The 16070-nt window shown below is 42.2% G+C and overlaps 1 pseudogene across 1 annotated transcript; it reads right to left on the reverse strand.

Moving 5' to 3' along the window:
• Positions 1 to 1079: 1079 nt before the first annotated feature.
• Positions 1080 to 15864, reverse strand: LOC309826147 (elongation factor 1-alpha 1-like; annotated as a pseudogene). The gene is made up of 2 exons: positions 15721 to 15864; positions 1080 to 2428 (listed from the first exon to the last, which is right to left on the reverse strand). The product of its transcript is annotated as an elongation factor 1-alpha 1-like (transcript).
• Between the last annotated feature and the right edge of the window lie 206 nt (positions 15865 to 16070).

Genomic DNA, 16070 nt, shown 5'->3' on the forward strand with positions numbered 1-16070 from the left:
GCCTGAGTTAGAATTCAGGCTTCTTTTATACTAAAAGGAGAGGGACTAAAGCCAAACATTTCCTGGTTCCAGTCAGTCTCTGGAGAGGATGTGTTCATTTCTTCCTTCCTGCAGTCATTCACAGGTGGGCTGGTCAGGATGTTTCCTGTGAGCTAAACAAAGGTATTTTAGCTTCATGCTCATTATCTGAGAGGCAGGGTTCCCAGAGATGGGCCATGATGTATCATTTAAGCTTATAGGCAACATCTCTTTTGTGATTAACTTATAATAGAATACAAAGGTTGTTCCTTATCACAGTTCCCCACTGTCAATGTCCATATTCCACAATGTTGTGGGGAAAGGCATGAAGACCGCTCTGGCTACTTTCTGCTGAATGGGGGTGATGAATATTCCTTAGAATCTTTAGTCAGTAGTAAAATCCTCTTTCCTTTTTTATCTACAACTATTTGAATCTGATGAAGCCCCTTAGCATTTTGTTGTCTAATTTGTAATTGAACTTGGAGTTTTCGTTCCAGTTCCCAATACATATACTAAATTCCTATGCTATTTATTTGGACAAAAATAAACAAATAGGTTGATGCTTCTCCAGCTACAGTGAAATCACCATTTACTTCCGTTGTATAGGCAGACCTCATGAACAGAGTTTAGTGCTCAATATTCTACCATATTTGGCAACCGCTAGTTCTTTTAGAGCATTTCTGGATTCTCCCACCGAGGCAGACACCTGGAATGGCCTATCAGACAATATTTCAAAGGGGCTTAATTTAAGCCTGCTTCTGGGAGCCACTGATCCATAACAGGGCAGCTGACAAGGCTGTATCCCAAGTTAAATTAATATTCATTTTCTCAGTTTTTCCTGTTGATTGCGGTCTCCAGGATGAATGTTGTTCCAATGCCTTAATCCAAATCAGGGGACAATTTCCTTCAGGATGGCTTTAACCAATTAAAAAGTACTGATTTTTTATTTATGTGTGTGTTTTTCTAAAGTGCTGATTTGAAAAACTACTACACACAAAACAAGTGGTCCACAAAGCATTCTCCTTTCCTTTTGCAAGTTTTATCATGCATTGTTAATCATTCACCAGTCTTTCACTATTAAATTTTAATGACTAATTGAGGCAAACAGTTCTGAGACCGTTCTTCCACCACTGATTAAGACTGGGGTGGCAGATACTGGGGATAATATTCATTTAGCCCTCTGAGCTTTCGGGGCAGACTTGGTGACCTTGCCAACTCCAGCTGCCTTCTTGTCCACTGCTTTGATGATAGCCACAGCAACTATCTGTCTCATGTCACAAACACCAAAATGACCAGAGGAGGATAGAGAAGGTCTCAACACACATGGGCTTGCCAATCACCATATCAACGATAGCAGCGTCACCAGATTTCAAGAATTTGGGGCTATCTTCCAGCTTTTTCCCAGAATGATGATCAACCTTCTTCTTCAGCTCAGCAAACTTGCAAGCAATGTGAGCTGTGTGACGATCCAGCACAGGTGAATATCCAGCACTGATATGGTTCAAGAAAATCACTTGAGCTGGAAGCCACCTGCTTCCATCAGTGGGTCATTTTTGCTGTCACCAACCACATTGCCATGATGAACATCTTTGACAGACACGTTCTTGACGACGAAGCCCACACTGTCACCAGGAAGGGCTTTACTCAAAGCTTCATGGTGCATTTCAACAGACTTTACTTTAGTTGGAATGTTGACTGGAGCAAAGGTGACCACCATGACAGGCTGGAGAACACCAGTCTCCCCTCGACCCAGAGGGACAGTACCAGTACTAATTTTGTAGATGTCCAGGAGGGGCAGACACAAGGACTTGTCAGTTGGATGAATTGGTGGCAGGATGCAATCCAGAGCTTCAAGCAGCATGATGCTACTGGCATTGCCATCTCCAGGGCTGACTGTCCATCCCTTGAACCACTTGAACCTAGCACTTGGCTCCAGCATGTTTTCACTGTTCCAGCCAGAAATTGGTACAAAAGCTACTATGTCAGGGTTGTAGCCAATTTTCTTAATGTAGGTGCTGACTTACTTAGCAACCTCCTCATAGCTCTTCTGGTTGTAGGGTGGCTCCGTGGAATCTGTTGTTTTAGCTCCAACAACTAGCTGTTTCACGCCCAGAGTATAAGCCAGAAGGGCATGCTCATGGGTCTGCCCATTCTTGGAGATAACTGCTTCAAATTCACCAACACCAGCAGCAACAATCAGGATAGCATAGTCAGCCTGGGTCAGCATGTTTTTGATAAAGTCTCTGTGTCCTGGAGCATCAGTGATGATCACATAGTACTTGCTGGTCTCGAATTTCCACAGGGAGATATCAATGGTGATACCACACTCACGTTCAGCTTTCAGTTTGTTCAAGACCCAGGCATCCTCTTCAGAGACTTTCTGTCCAGGTGGGATATGCTTCCACCCATCCTGAAAAAGTATCCACAAATACTGGCAGGTATCTGAAATTTCCTGCAGCTCAAGGCATTTGAGTCCAGTCCTCAGTGGCACGGGTTCCTATGTTGGGTCCTCATCTGGGGACATCCAACAGCAGTCTTTGGGTTTATTTTTAGCACAAATCATGCAATTCTGATTGACTCGCTGGATGGTGTTGTGTAGGTAAGGCCCCATTATATACTTTTGAATCCATTGTAATTTGGCATCTCCCCCGTAATGGGCACTATTTTGAATGTGCTACAGCACAGTGTCCAAGAGTGCCTCAGGGATCAAAACAGCTGTGCACTACATTTCCAGCCAGATGAGGTGTGATCCAAGTGAAACCCCACTCTTTGGCCCTCTCTGTCCTTTTCTGAATACACTGGTTTGTATTTTGACAAGTAAATCTGTGGGAGAAGTGATCTCCTTGCCTAGAGTATATTGTTTTAGATTAGGTGTCCCAGCATTCCTTTTTAATGGTTTTCATACTGACCATGTGTTTTCGGCCTTCCGTGGGGTGCTGACAGCACACACTTCTGGTCTAATCTTTTTGTAGACCTGGGGGCAGGGGTGGGGGGAGAGCTCCGTCTCCTTTCCTGGGATTTTCATGAGCGCCATCTGTAGGCTTCAAGTGTGGTCTGGTGAAACTCTGATGTCAAGCTGTTCTGGTGAAAAACTTCAGGGTGAGGTCTATCAGAAAGTTCATCAGCTCATTCCCCACTGTCAATTTCACTGGGGGCTCCTGTGGGGAATTAGATGCCTCAAGTCCAAGGGAGCCTCTGGGCTTCTTCATTCATCACTGTGTTCCTCTCTTTCTACCGTATGAGAAGCTCTCATCTTTTATCATCTTTCTTCTGTTTTCCAATGGTCTTCCTTACAGTAAGTGCATTATTCCTTCCCCAACAGTGGCTTACCTCTCTTTGGGTTACTTGCCTTTTAGGTATTCAATGCCGCTGCCAGGAAAGTGGCGTTCTGTTGTTCCCTGTTGCACACTTTAAAAGCAACACCTACCAGTTGAGAAGGGTTCATTCTAAATGCACCATCTAATCTTTGCAAACTTCTCTTCATATCTTAGGTACTTAGCTCAAAAAAAGGTCAAATTTACCATTCTAATATTTTCAGGGGCTTTGGGGTCTGTATTAGTATGGCATCTGTAGTCCTGATAAATCCTTTCCAAAAGTTCAGAGAAGTCTTCCTTTGTTTTGCTGAATTTCTTGAACATTGTTTAAACTCATTCGCTTTGGTGTCCATTTTCAAAGCCCTGCCAAGATGCACTAATAAATAATGCTCTAATAAGTGCATTCTTCCTTTATCATGGTCCCAATTTGGTTCAGCTGTGGGTACTGCCAAATGGGCTTCGGGTGTAGAAGATCCTTCCTGTAAGAAGGGTTGTGATCTTTCCAGTTAAAGAAGCCTGAGAAACCCAACTGTCTGGTCAGTTGCATTTAGCCCCCTACGTGTGATAACAGCAATGGAAATTGCCCTGCCCTGGGAGTGGCTCCTGGCCAAACTGGCTGCCCTGTTGGGTCTTAGAAGATGATACCAGACCAAGTCCCTGTGCCCCAGAAACTAACATAGGATTTTCTAATTGATCCCTAGAAGGAGGGGAAGTCCTGGGCCCCAGTGTCAGGAATTGGGGCTGGATAGGAACGGAAGGTGGTGGAAGGGGTGGATGTATTGGCAGAACAGGCAAAGCGGCTGGGACAGCTAGCTCAGTTGGAGGAGTTAAGATTTTAAGATTTGAAGGAACATATCCTTACTCTTTTTCTCTTCCTTTTCTTATTTTCCCTGATATAATAGCACAAATGCTTACACATAAAGGATTTCATCATTCTTCCCTGCTTCTTCACAAAATAGCTATAGAATCATTCAAAAAGCCACTGTAAAGCCATAAATAGGATTTGATCATCTCTAACCATTAAAAGGATGACTTTTTGCCTTGGCATCAAGCAACTGGGCTGAATTCTGGGCTGGGGCTTTTGGTGATTTTAGAAACCAGGTTGAACCTTTCTCTTCTCCCGGGGAATGTCCCACAGACAGGTCTCTTTTTCCCCTTTCTATTCCTTTCCTCCATTTGACACCAGTAAAAGTTTTAAATATCACAAAATTGATTTGGCTGTAAATGGAGAAACAGTGCCAAACAAAATGAAACGAAAAACCCCAAAAGACAAAGAGAAAATCCTAGATAAACCCCCAAGTTTGGTCTTGGGGTTTTACATATACCAACAACACAGGAGACCACAAGCTATGTAATTAACACAGCAAGGCTGACAGTACATGGTACACAGGGTCCCAAGATTACCATGCCTAAACCCCTTGTGGAGATCCTAACGGGTACTGTGGCCACACATCGTTACTATAAAATATCATTTTCCTCTCAGTCATGGGTTCATGGCTGTAATCAGATCACTTATCCAAAATGTGCCTCAGAGGATTTTCTTTATAGATAGAAAGTGGATAAAAATCCACTTTTAAAGACAGAAATTCAGGCTCTCCTGGTGGCGCAGTGGTTGAGAGTCCGCCTGCCGATGCAGGGGACATGGGTTTGTGCCCCGGTCCGGGAAGATCCCACATGCCGTGGAGCGGCTGGGCCCGTGAGCCATGGCCGCTGAGCCTGTGCGTCTGGAGCCTGTGCTCCACGGAGGGAGGGGCCACAACAGTGAGAGGCCCACGTACTGCAAAAAAAAAAAAAAAAAAGACAGAAATTCAAGACAAACAAAACACAAATGGCACACACAAATGCTAGCATCCAAAGAAACAGACAAACCGGTTCACAAATTGGGTAGAAGCCCAACAACTCTTTTCTGTCTCCAATAGGGCCTCCCTCTCAAATACAAAATAAATTAGCTTATTCCAGAGAAAAAGCCCCAAATAGAGTTTCCAGCTATCCACACCAGAGCGACTTACCCTACTGTATGGAGCCCGTCATCTGCCAGATGTCAATTCCTTGCTCCAACTGCCGAGCGCTGCTTTGGGGAATTTTGAAGGGCAGATTCTCAGGACAAGTGGTCTCAGCAGCTGCTAGGGCCTTACCAGAAAAGTCCCCCAATGGGGGTGGGGGGGTGGGGCATGGTGTGTGGGGCAGCTGGCCACAAGCAGCAAGGCCCCTGGCTGGCTGGCTCCCCCAAATTTGTTACCAAGTCCAAGCTTGTACTGTTTGCAGCACAATAGGCCAATAAATGGAGAGACAAGCCGGTGGGGCAAGGAACAGCAGCTATTCAGAAAGCCAGCAGACCAAAAAGATGGTAGACTCGTGTCCCAAAGAACCATCTTGCCTGAGTTAGAATTCAAGTTTCTTTTATCCTAAAAGGGGAGGGAGTAAAGTCATACACTTCCTGGTTCCCATCAGCCTCTGGAGGGGATGTGTTCATTTCTTCCTCCCTGCAGTCATTCACAGGTGGGCCTGGTCAGGATGTTTCTTGTGAGCTTAACAAAGGTATTTTAGCTTAATGTTCATTACCTGAGAAGCAGGGTTCCCAGAGATAGGCCATTATGTGTAACTTAAGCTTACAAGCAACATCCCTTTAGTGATTAACTTGTAATAGAATACAAAGACTCTTTCCTATTACAATAAAATAACATTTTAAAAATGCTGGAAGAAAAACGACTCTCAACCTAAAATTCCGTATCAAGCAAAATATCCTTTTGAAATGGAGGCAAAATATAAACATTTTCAGATAAACAAGGCACATCTGCCCTACAAGAAAAAAAAGTCTGTAGGCCAAAAGGGAATTAAATTCAATGACATTTTTGGAACTGCAGTTAGAAAGGGAGACCATTGAAAATATTAAGTGGTTTAAACCTATGTTTCTTTTCTTAAATTCCTTCAAAACAGTTGACTATTTTAAATCCAAATATAATAACTGGATACCACAGAGGTATAGCAAATGTAGCAGAAAATTATTTAACGATAGCACAAAGGGGGGAGGCAAATGAAATTATGTTGTTATTACATTGTATGTGAAATGGAGTCATATTAATTCAAGATAAAATATGATAATTTAAGAATTCATATTCGTAATTATTAGGGAACCACTGGTCTGAGCCATCAGAGCGTGACGTTCTCCTGGAAAGTGTAAGTCTGGTTGGAACTTCTTTCTGTGTATCTCTTGCATGTTAACAAGACCCTGTACTGGCAGCCAAGTCAATCATAAAGAGAACCAACCTCAGAATGAAACCAATGGTGATCACAGAAGGAAAAAGAACCTGCTTCCTTGATGACATCAAGGGCTTGCTGCTAGGCACCAACCTCAAGCCCGGTCCACATTTGGACTCTCAATTTGATGAGATACCAAATTTCCTTATTACTACAGCCATTTTGAATCAGGGCTTTTTTTTTTTTTTTCTTACTTTAAGCCAAAAGCACCCAAACTAATATACCATGTGACTATATCATGGAATCATTTAAATTGTGTTTATCCAAAGACTTTAATAGTATGGGAGGGCTTCCCTGGTGGCGCAGAGGTTAAGAATCTGCCTGCCAATGCAGGGGACAAGGGTTTGTGCCCTGGTCCGGGAAGATCCCACATGCCGTGGAGCAACTAAGCCCGTGAGCCACAACTACTGACCCTGTGCCCTAGAGCCCACGAGCCACACCTACTGAGCCCATGTGCCACAACTACTGAAGCCCGCACGCCTAGAGCTCGTGCTCCACAACAAGAGAAGCCACCGCAGTGAGAAGCCCGTGCACCGCAATCAAGAGTAGCCCCCACTCGCCACAACTAGAGAAAGCCCAGGTGCAGCAACAAAGACCCAACACAACCAAAAATAAATAAAAATTGTTAAAAATAATAAATTAATTAAGTTAAAAAATAGTACGAGAAATATTTATGTCATAACAGTAAGTATAAAAACATTGAATACAAAATGTTAATGCTTTTCCTTCAAGCGTTAGCTACCAAGGGATCTAATATTATTTCATAAGCTTCTAATATACACCAGACACTGTGCATGTTAGGATGTATTCTTTTTTTACTTTATCTTCACAACTACTCTATGAAGTTTCATTCATTCATTTATTATTTATTTATTCATTATTTACATTCATTCGTTATTCATCCGTCAAGTGGGTATTGACTGATAAGCCCCTAGCTAGGGACTACCATTTCAATATGTTCTTTGACTTCATGGGATCTACTTTCCAGTGTCGAGGCGGAGGCATGCATCTTACAAGTAACTGTACAAATATTTATCTGCATTTGGGATGAGTTATGTGAAGGAGATATACAGAGTTTTAAGAGAACATGCATCAGAAGAAATGGATCTAGCTAGGGTATTAGTGGTGGATGAGTCATGGAAAATTTCCCTTTGGGAGTCATTCTTAAGTTCATAACTGAATGCTGCAGGAATGGAGGTGTAGTGAGGTGTTTTCAGGGATGGGGTAAGAGTAGGTGTAGAGAACCAGTGGAAAACCTGAGGAAATTAGACTGGATAGCTTCTGAGGTCTGTTGAGTTCAAACGTCTAAAGATGTCTTAATAACTTCTAAGCTTTGACCTTCACATAATAAGTCTCATTAACTTATCAGACAAAAGAAAGGGGCAGGTATGACAGAAGATGTGTGACAAATATCCCTTGACTCCAGCAGGCTAGGATGATTTGGGGTCACTGATGGGGCTAAGCTGAGTAGGAGTACATTGCCACTGATGCCGGCCACAGGAAGCAACTCGGAAACCTGAGTGTTTGTTGATTTTTCAGGGTTTGTTCATTTTGCTCTGCCATGTGTCCATAAAATGAAATGCCTTTGCTCAGCGAAGGATTTCGCCATGTGTCCTGTGACCTGCTCTTGCGAAACCATAGTGGTGGAGATCAGGGTGGGTAAAAGGCATTCTCACTTCTCAGGGCTGCTCCGTCACACTCCAGAAAATGGAGTGGGCACAGTAGGTCAGTAAATGCTGGAGGCAGCTTTGGACATAACTCAGAGTCCATCATTCAGACCAAATTTCCAGTTACTGTTCACCAGACCTTCATGGGAGACCTCTAGCAAAGACGTTTTGCAACCCATATTTTCTCTGCAAAGAAAAGTTCCCAACCAAGAACCATATGATATAGAGATGAAGAATTTTTTGATTCTAGATCATTCTGCCATATATCTTGCACAGGTTTTCCCTCATATCTTAGCTCAGTCATCCTATACCCAAATTCAACCACAGTCCCTCAAATCATATCCCAAAGTAGCCACTCATAGGTGTGACACCCCAAACCAATCTATCCCAAGATGTCCCTCCTCTCCAACACACCCCAAGCAACTCTACCCTCTGCTATTTTAACCCCTTGGGCTACTGAGCAAGATAGTTCAGTAGACAGAAGTGCCCAAAATCTATTCTCACCCTTCTTCTCCATCATTTGGACTGGATGCCTCAGAAAGGTTCCAATCTGATTTTTTTTTTTTTGAATCCCTGAGTTGGTTTGGATCTCACCCAAAAAGAGGTAGGTTTCTTGTAGAGTCCATTTGTATTAACTTTGAAGCTACACTCCTTATCACCTGATCCAAACTCCCCTGACAACCCTGACAGATAAAAATAAATAACAACATGGAATATTTGTAGAAAGTTCATGTTCTAGGCACTGTAAGAAGCATGTCTCATGCATTATCTGTTTTAGTCATCATTATAATTCTGTAAAGAAAGTTCCATTATTGTCCATTTTAAGATGTGATAACTCAGGCTTAAAGAAGAACCAGAATTCTAAACAAAGGCTACCTGATTCTAAAACCTGGCTGTTAACCCTTGCTTCTATAACCCTCAAAAAGAGAAGAAATACAACCTAGGTATTAACTTAAGGCCCTTCTCTGTTGCCCACCCCACATACCCCTGCAACTAAGAGTTTAATTTTAGCAGATCTGGAAACTTTAAACAATAAAGTCCAGCCCAGTTCAGCCAGTTTACCGTAACTGCTTACCACTGCCTACTCCTTCCTCAAACATACATCTGTTTTGTCCTTCCTTTTTCCTTGTTTTAATACTTAAAGACAAAGTTAAGTATGTGTGTACTTACTTACACATCCTTAAGGTGGAAAGGTGTTCAGTGAACTGAGAAAGGACAGGTACCTGGCAAAATTTCAAAATACTTTATTTTTCTTTGTTATTTACCCTTTCAATGCTATTCTCCTAAGTCATCTTTTGGGAAACAATCCTTTCCCTTTCTTCTACTACTTTCTCAGAAATATTTCCGTGTCCTCTGATTATCACATCATGGTCCGCCGTGTCCATATTCCAAACATTTCCTAGTTCCCCAAATCCCTCTTTTGCGCTAGGCACTGGGGGTGCAGACTAATTACGTTACACTATTATAACAGACTGATAATACAACTGCTTGTATCCCATTAGTTGGCCCACGCACACACACCCATTCCTTCTGTTTTCACCAGCTGACACTTCTAACTATGGCTTTAAATGACCTTTCAAGTAGATTTTGTTTGTTCAGTCTTTTTACTCGACTTCTATTATTAGAAAGAAAGATTATCTGACACAATAAACTCTGGGCATCTGTCCATTTTAATTTTCTTCCTTAGCTCCTATTATCTGTCATTCTGTGCTTTTGGATTTTGGGTCCTACCTAGCCAGCTTGCAAAATAGAATTAGCAAGGAAGAGAGGGCAGCTAGTATGATTTCTTAGGGGGCCTCAACTTCTTCCATCTTGTAGCATACACTTTTTTTAAAGCTTGGCTTATAAATGCTCAGTCTGTGTACCTTGAGATAATACTTATTATTTTCATGTGAACAAATGAACATTTATGCTAAATTATCGTGAAATTTATTGAGCAATACACATACTTTAAGATGTGTGTCATATTCTTTTGTTGCAGACTTATTTTCAACACGAAACTCCACATAATGTCAGTTGGATTTGGATTATAACTTGAATTTTTTGTGATTTCTGGTTTTCTACTTCTGTGTTTGAGAACTGTTCATCTGTTTGTCTGTTCATCATAGCTGACCTACAGGGACCCTGGGGGAGGCGACGGTTGTGCGTCCACATGGGGGACACTGGAAACCTGGAAACTTGTCTCTAAGTCTTAATTCTGGTCCCTGCTTGTGCTCATCAACTACCTATTGGGTAAGATTTGTATCTCTAGCTTTGTGCTGACACTCATCACTTTTGCCTGTGGATAAATGTTGCTTAGGAGAAACAGAGATGTGAGGATGGAGGAGAGACAGGGATTGACTAGATATCCTAGGCCATCTCCCACCCAACTTCCATCATGCCCAAACTTCAAGTTTTTTTACAGTTCCTATCTTCACAGCAGTCTGCTCCCATAAGTGTTTCAATTTGGTGTTCATCTGTCTGCTCAAAATTTCAAGCTCCATGACAGTACCTTATTGGGGCAGATTTATTCTGTTTTTGTTTCTTTTTATTTTTTCCATTATTTCATATAGTTATTGGTTTGAAGAAGACAGACACGTGTTTGGTTCACCCTCTCCACCTAACTTTCTCCCTTTCCACTCTTTCTCCCAGGCTGGTCCCACCCTCCACATCATATCAGTTCCTTCATATTTGCCTTATACTGTTGCCCTTGCAGTCAGATGAACCTGGGCCAATCCTACTTTACCGTGGATACAAACTCCCCTGAAACAGTACCTGAGTCTTGAGTTTTACATATGAATCTTCCCATGACCCAGTGAACAGTCTTTTCTTTTACCTTCAGGGAAAGCCTCAGCTCAGGAGTATGGGAAGCACTAAAGTTGATCCCAGTGGACTGTCTCTGCTGTGCTCTTTTAGAGTCCTTTGAACAGGGAGAGGGAGTAGGTTGCTAGGGACCTTCCCACCTCCCTTCCTTACCCTGAAGAAGCACCTGTTCTCACAAAGAAAAATTAGGGACAGTCCAACAGAAGCTCTTGGCAACCAAGCCTTGCCTTGTCACCATGGGAATAGTAGCCTGTGCGAGATATTTTTAAAAATTGAACGATGATGCCCAGGAGTAATAATAAAAATATTTTAAAATGGTAAGGGCACCAACTTTTTAGAAGAGTCTGTCTTCCCAAGGACCTACTCCGGGACCTGGAGATCATGGTACCTCACTAGCAGCCTAACGGCTACCTACCTGTCCCTATGTGAACACATACACACACACACACACACACACCTCTGCTAGCCTCTTTGGCTCCTGATTTCATCTAAACTTAGTCCAAATCTTTAGCTTTCTGTGTCCCAAACTCATGTATTATAGAGGCTTGTGAATCCTTTTTTGAGCATACTCACTCATCACCTAAAAAACTATTCATGAGAAATATATCTAAGGTAAAATTTTCATTTCCTGCCAGATCAGCCAGTCTTCTTATGCATGAACACTGAACTGCTCAGCTTCTGTGAAATATGTTGAAAAGGAGTTATTATGCTTGTATAGTCATCAATTATCCCAGGAAAGGTAGTGTCTTGAGAATGGGGTGAAAATTAATTTATTTCCCCTGTATATGCTTTTCCTCTTTTGAAGATTGTATCCTGTGTCTATTCAAAAGATAAGGGCTGTTTTTTACTGGGGATATTGCCTCCACTATGGAATCTTATGAATTCACTTATCCATCATATTCCCTTATTAGCTTTTTATTTAATCAATAGTATTTTTCTTCCTTTGTCTTAGATTAATTGACCATGAGTGTGTGGGTTTATTTCTGGGCTCTCTATTCCATTTCATTAATCTATATGTCTATTTTTTTGTGCCAGTACCATACTGTTTTGATTACTGTAGGCTTGTAGTATAGTCTGAAGTCAGAGAGTGTGATACTTCCAGTTTTGTTCTTTTTTTTCCTCAAGATTTTCTTGGTGATTCCAGGTCTTTTGTGGTTCCATATAAATTTTAGGATTATTTGTTCTGGTTTTGGGGAAAATGTCCTGGATATTTTCATAGGGGTTGCATTTTAAATCTGTAGATTGCTTTGGGTAGTATGGACATTTTAACAATATTAATTCTTCCAATCCAAGAATACATGATAGATTTCCATGTCTTCATATCATCTTCAGTGTCCTTCATAAATGTTTTATAGTTTTCAGAGTATAAGTCTTTCAGCTCCTTGGTTAAGTTTATTCTTAGGTATTTTAGTTTTTTGGATGCAATTTTAAATGGGATTGTTTTATTGTTTTCCCTTTCTCATGGTTCATTATTAGTGTATAGAAAAGCAACAGATATTACTTCCACTAAGGAATCTTATGATTTGCTTATTCATCACATTCTCTTATTAGCTTTTTATTCAGTCAATAGTATTTTTCCTAGTGCTCAGAGCTGAACAAAAATTCGCTTCTATTATAGATGGGCAAAGTACCAGTTATTCTCCCTCTGCTTCCACTTGCATCCCAATAAGATGACATCTCTCCAAAAGATTCATTTCCCCTATTTATCTCCCTCCCCACATCCAGAAGAGTATGACGCGTGAGACAAAATGCACTACTCCTCTACCTGTGGTCCCCCTGAGCCAAACCCTGAATGTTTCAGCTCCAGATATTATAGAATTTCCCTTGCAGTGAGTCACTTCCACTTAAAGAATGCTTTTTTAAAACTTTTAGTACACATTCCCAGAGTGTCCATCACTGTCCATTTAGATTTAACTATATAGATAAAATTTGCCAGACTCTTTTGCTCACCACTGTTTGCTCTCCTTTTTTTCTGCTCCTAACTGAGGTCTCTGCTCCTATTTATTTGATGTTTGGTTAGAATTCTTACTCTAGTATTTTCTATGTATGAGTATGTTAGTGATATAATTTCTGAAGTCTTCCAAATCCACAATATCTTTCTTTGACCCTGTGACCCCATTGGTTTTAGAATAACCAATTTTTTTTTTCCATTCTAAACGAAAGGAAATTGAGGCTCAAAAAAGAAGGTAACCTGTTCAGGTCACATAGCTAGTAAGAAGCGGGTGACTAGTAATTGGGGGGGGGGGCTCAGATAGGGAGTAACAATCAAAATCATAGGATAAAATAGAGTTTAACCCAATTTCAAGTTTATAAAATGGTGTAAGAGTGCAAAGAGCTGGCCAGAGGTGAGGCTGGCATGGGTGTGCACCTTGTCAGTACAGGGAACCTAGTGCATGTCGGTGCACTCCACTTTATACCGTGCTGTCCTCCCTGGGTCTTCAGGGGTGTGTGACTGCTTCTCATCCTTGGTGCAGCTGGGACCCAATGATTATAAATCATAATAAAAATCTCTACACTTTGTGTAGGTTTCTCACCATGTTCTCCTTACATTACACAGAAACAGGCAACCATGCAGGATTCCTCATTTCTCATTAGTTCAGGACACAGTTTGGGTAAGAAGCTCAATCCAAGATCAACTCCTAGGTGTCCTTGGCTCCTGTGTATGGGATGGAAGTCAGATAGTGTGGGAATAGGGTGTTCAACCATCCCCTTTACTCTTTTCTTCAGGGGCAAATCCAGTTACAGAGATGAGGTCTTCTGGCTCCTAGGCCAGAACACTTTCTACAACCACAAACGTCTTAAGTGAGAAGATGCTGAGAGAAACAAACAGCAGAGTCTTTGTGTATCAGACCTTTACCTTTGCTACCTGTGGGGGGTGAGGACTGAAAATGTGCAATTCCTCACTAAAAATCAGAGAGAAGAAGGGGAGACTATAGATAACTGGGGGAGAGGGAAGGGCTGGGTGATACTGGCCCTGAGCATTGCAAGAATGCAGCAATCAGGAGAGGCGTGAATAAACAGTCCCCATATTCCCTCTACTCCTACCCCAGCCCAGGGGGGTTTCAGGATGCACTGGGTAAGGCTTTCTCCCTCTATCCCCAACCTTCTGGCTTTGTTGCTTTTGTCTCAAAGCCCCCAGTGTTCAGGACTCCTTCCTGCCCCTCTTGAAGCTTTCATTATTTTTTTTTAATTTTATTGAAGTATAGTTGATTTACAATGTTGTGTTAATTTCCACTGTACGGCAAAGTGACTCAGTTATACATATATATATTCTTTTTCATATTCTTATTCATTATGGTTTATCACAGGATATTGAATATAGTTCCCTGTGCTATACAGTAGGACCCTGTTGTTCTTTGAAGCTTACATTCTAGTGCAAGGAGACAAAAACTAAACTAACAAAAAATAATGATATTTACTATACAGTGAAATGTAGTATATGAAATATTGGGATAAGGGGACAGAAGATGACAGAGGAGGAGAGGGAGTGGTCAGGGAAGGCCTCTCTGGAAACCTGGCATTTAACAGAGATCTAAAGAAAGAAGGGAGAGGGTCAGGCATGTACCAGGCCTGGGGGTTCCGGATCACAGAAGCTCTCCAGGAAGCGCCCAAGATGCTCCACTGGAGTGAATGAAAAAAATGCTTACACCTCCATTTATAATTTTACCCCCAAAATAAGAAATTAAGTGAGCTAACATTTAATGTATCAATTACAAAAGAATATATACATATATAACATAAATAATATATATGGAGTGGATGCTCAGTTAGTTAAAAGTTGTGGGGGTGGGAAATTAAAAGTTCAGAGATTACTCCTGCCTAAGGCCTCCTGAAAGGCAAGGGTAGATTTTATCCATGTCTTTGTCTTCAGACACCATCATATTATCTGGAACAAAATAGGTATCACTATTCCGTGTATATATTTTTTTTAACTCTCCTGTATATATCTTTTTTATCTCCTCTACTTCATAGCAGAGTTCTTTTTTTTCTTTTTCTTTTTCTTTTTTTTTTTTTTTTTTTTTTGTATTTTTAATAGCAACTAGGCCTATGCCTTGCGGGTGGGTCCCTAATAAATGAATAGATGGTCGGAAGGGTGAATCTATGTGGGGAGAGGTGATTTACCGGAACTGTATGCACTGAAATGCTGCAAAGGCAGCCTTGGCACAATAAAAAGCCCTTGGGCGTTGGCGGCTGACAGGAGTCAAGATCATCCAAGGACTGCCCACGGACAATTTATTCACCTTGTTCCCTCATCTGTGAAACAGGAAATGGATTAAAGACAAAGATGATGAAATGAGACAATCCTGTGGCAAACACCAAAACACAATGCCTGGCATTTAGGGGGTGGTTCCCACCTTTCATCCCTCACTCTGCTCCCCTCATCCCCACCCGCCAAGCAGCCCGCTCTGCACCGTCAGTGCGGGAAACAGCCGCTAAGACAATGACAGGTAGCGGAGGAATCAGACTCCCTGACTTCAGACTATACTACAAAGCGACAGTAATGCCTTTTACCAAAACTACAAGGACCCAGAGTGATGGAGACACAAGTTTGCCAGAGACTGGTAAGATGTGCCTCAGTGAACTGAGAGGAAGATAAGTTGGTGGGGGGGGGGAAGGTTGAGCCCCCATGAGCTATTGCAACCTTGGACTAACAGGGGTACACTCAGGGACCACGTGACGCAGCAGGCGGCTCCTCCACCTCTCCGTTCCCTGCCACAATTGCAGCCCCCTAAAGCGGTGGGAAGCTCTTGGGGGCCAGAGCACGGAAGTTGGGCAAACCACACCATGCTGCCATTGGCCGTCATGACTGTCAATTCTCACCCACCTCCGCTTTCCTCCGCCTCCTTCCCCCCACCGTTCCCCAGGCTGATCCTCTGGCGCCATCTGCAGGCCTCACGCGGAACTCCATCCGCCCTGAAGAAGCTTTTGCCCGCAGCGAGTACTAGCTGCTCTAGGGCTGGGCGAGGTTCTTTCCGGCTCTGCTGGTGTGCCCGGGCGGACCTGGAAAGGG

This window comes from Grampus griseus (assembly GCF_964374135.1).
Source record: "Grampus griseus genome assembly, chromosome: 8".
Lineage (NCBI taxonomy): Eukaryota > Metazoa > Chordata > Mammalia > Artiodactyla > Delphinidae > Grampus > Grampus griseus.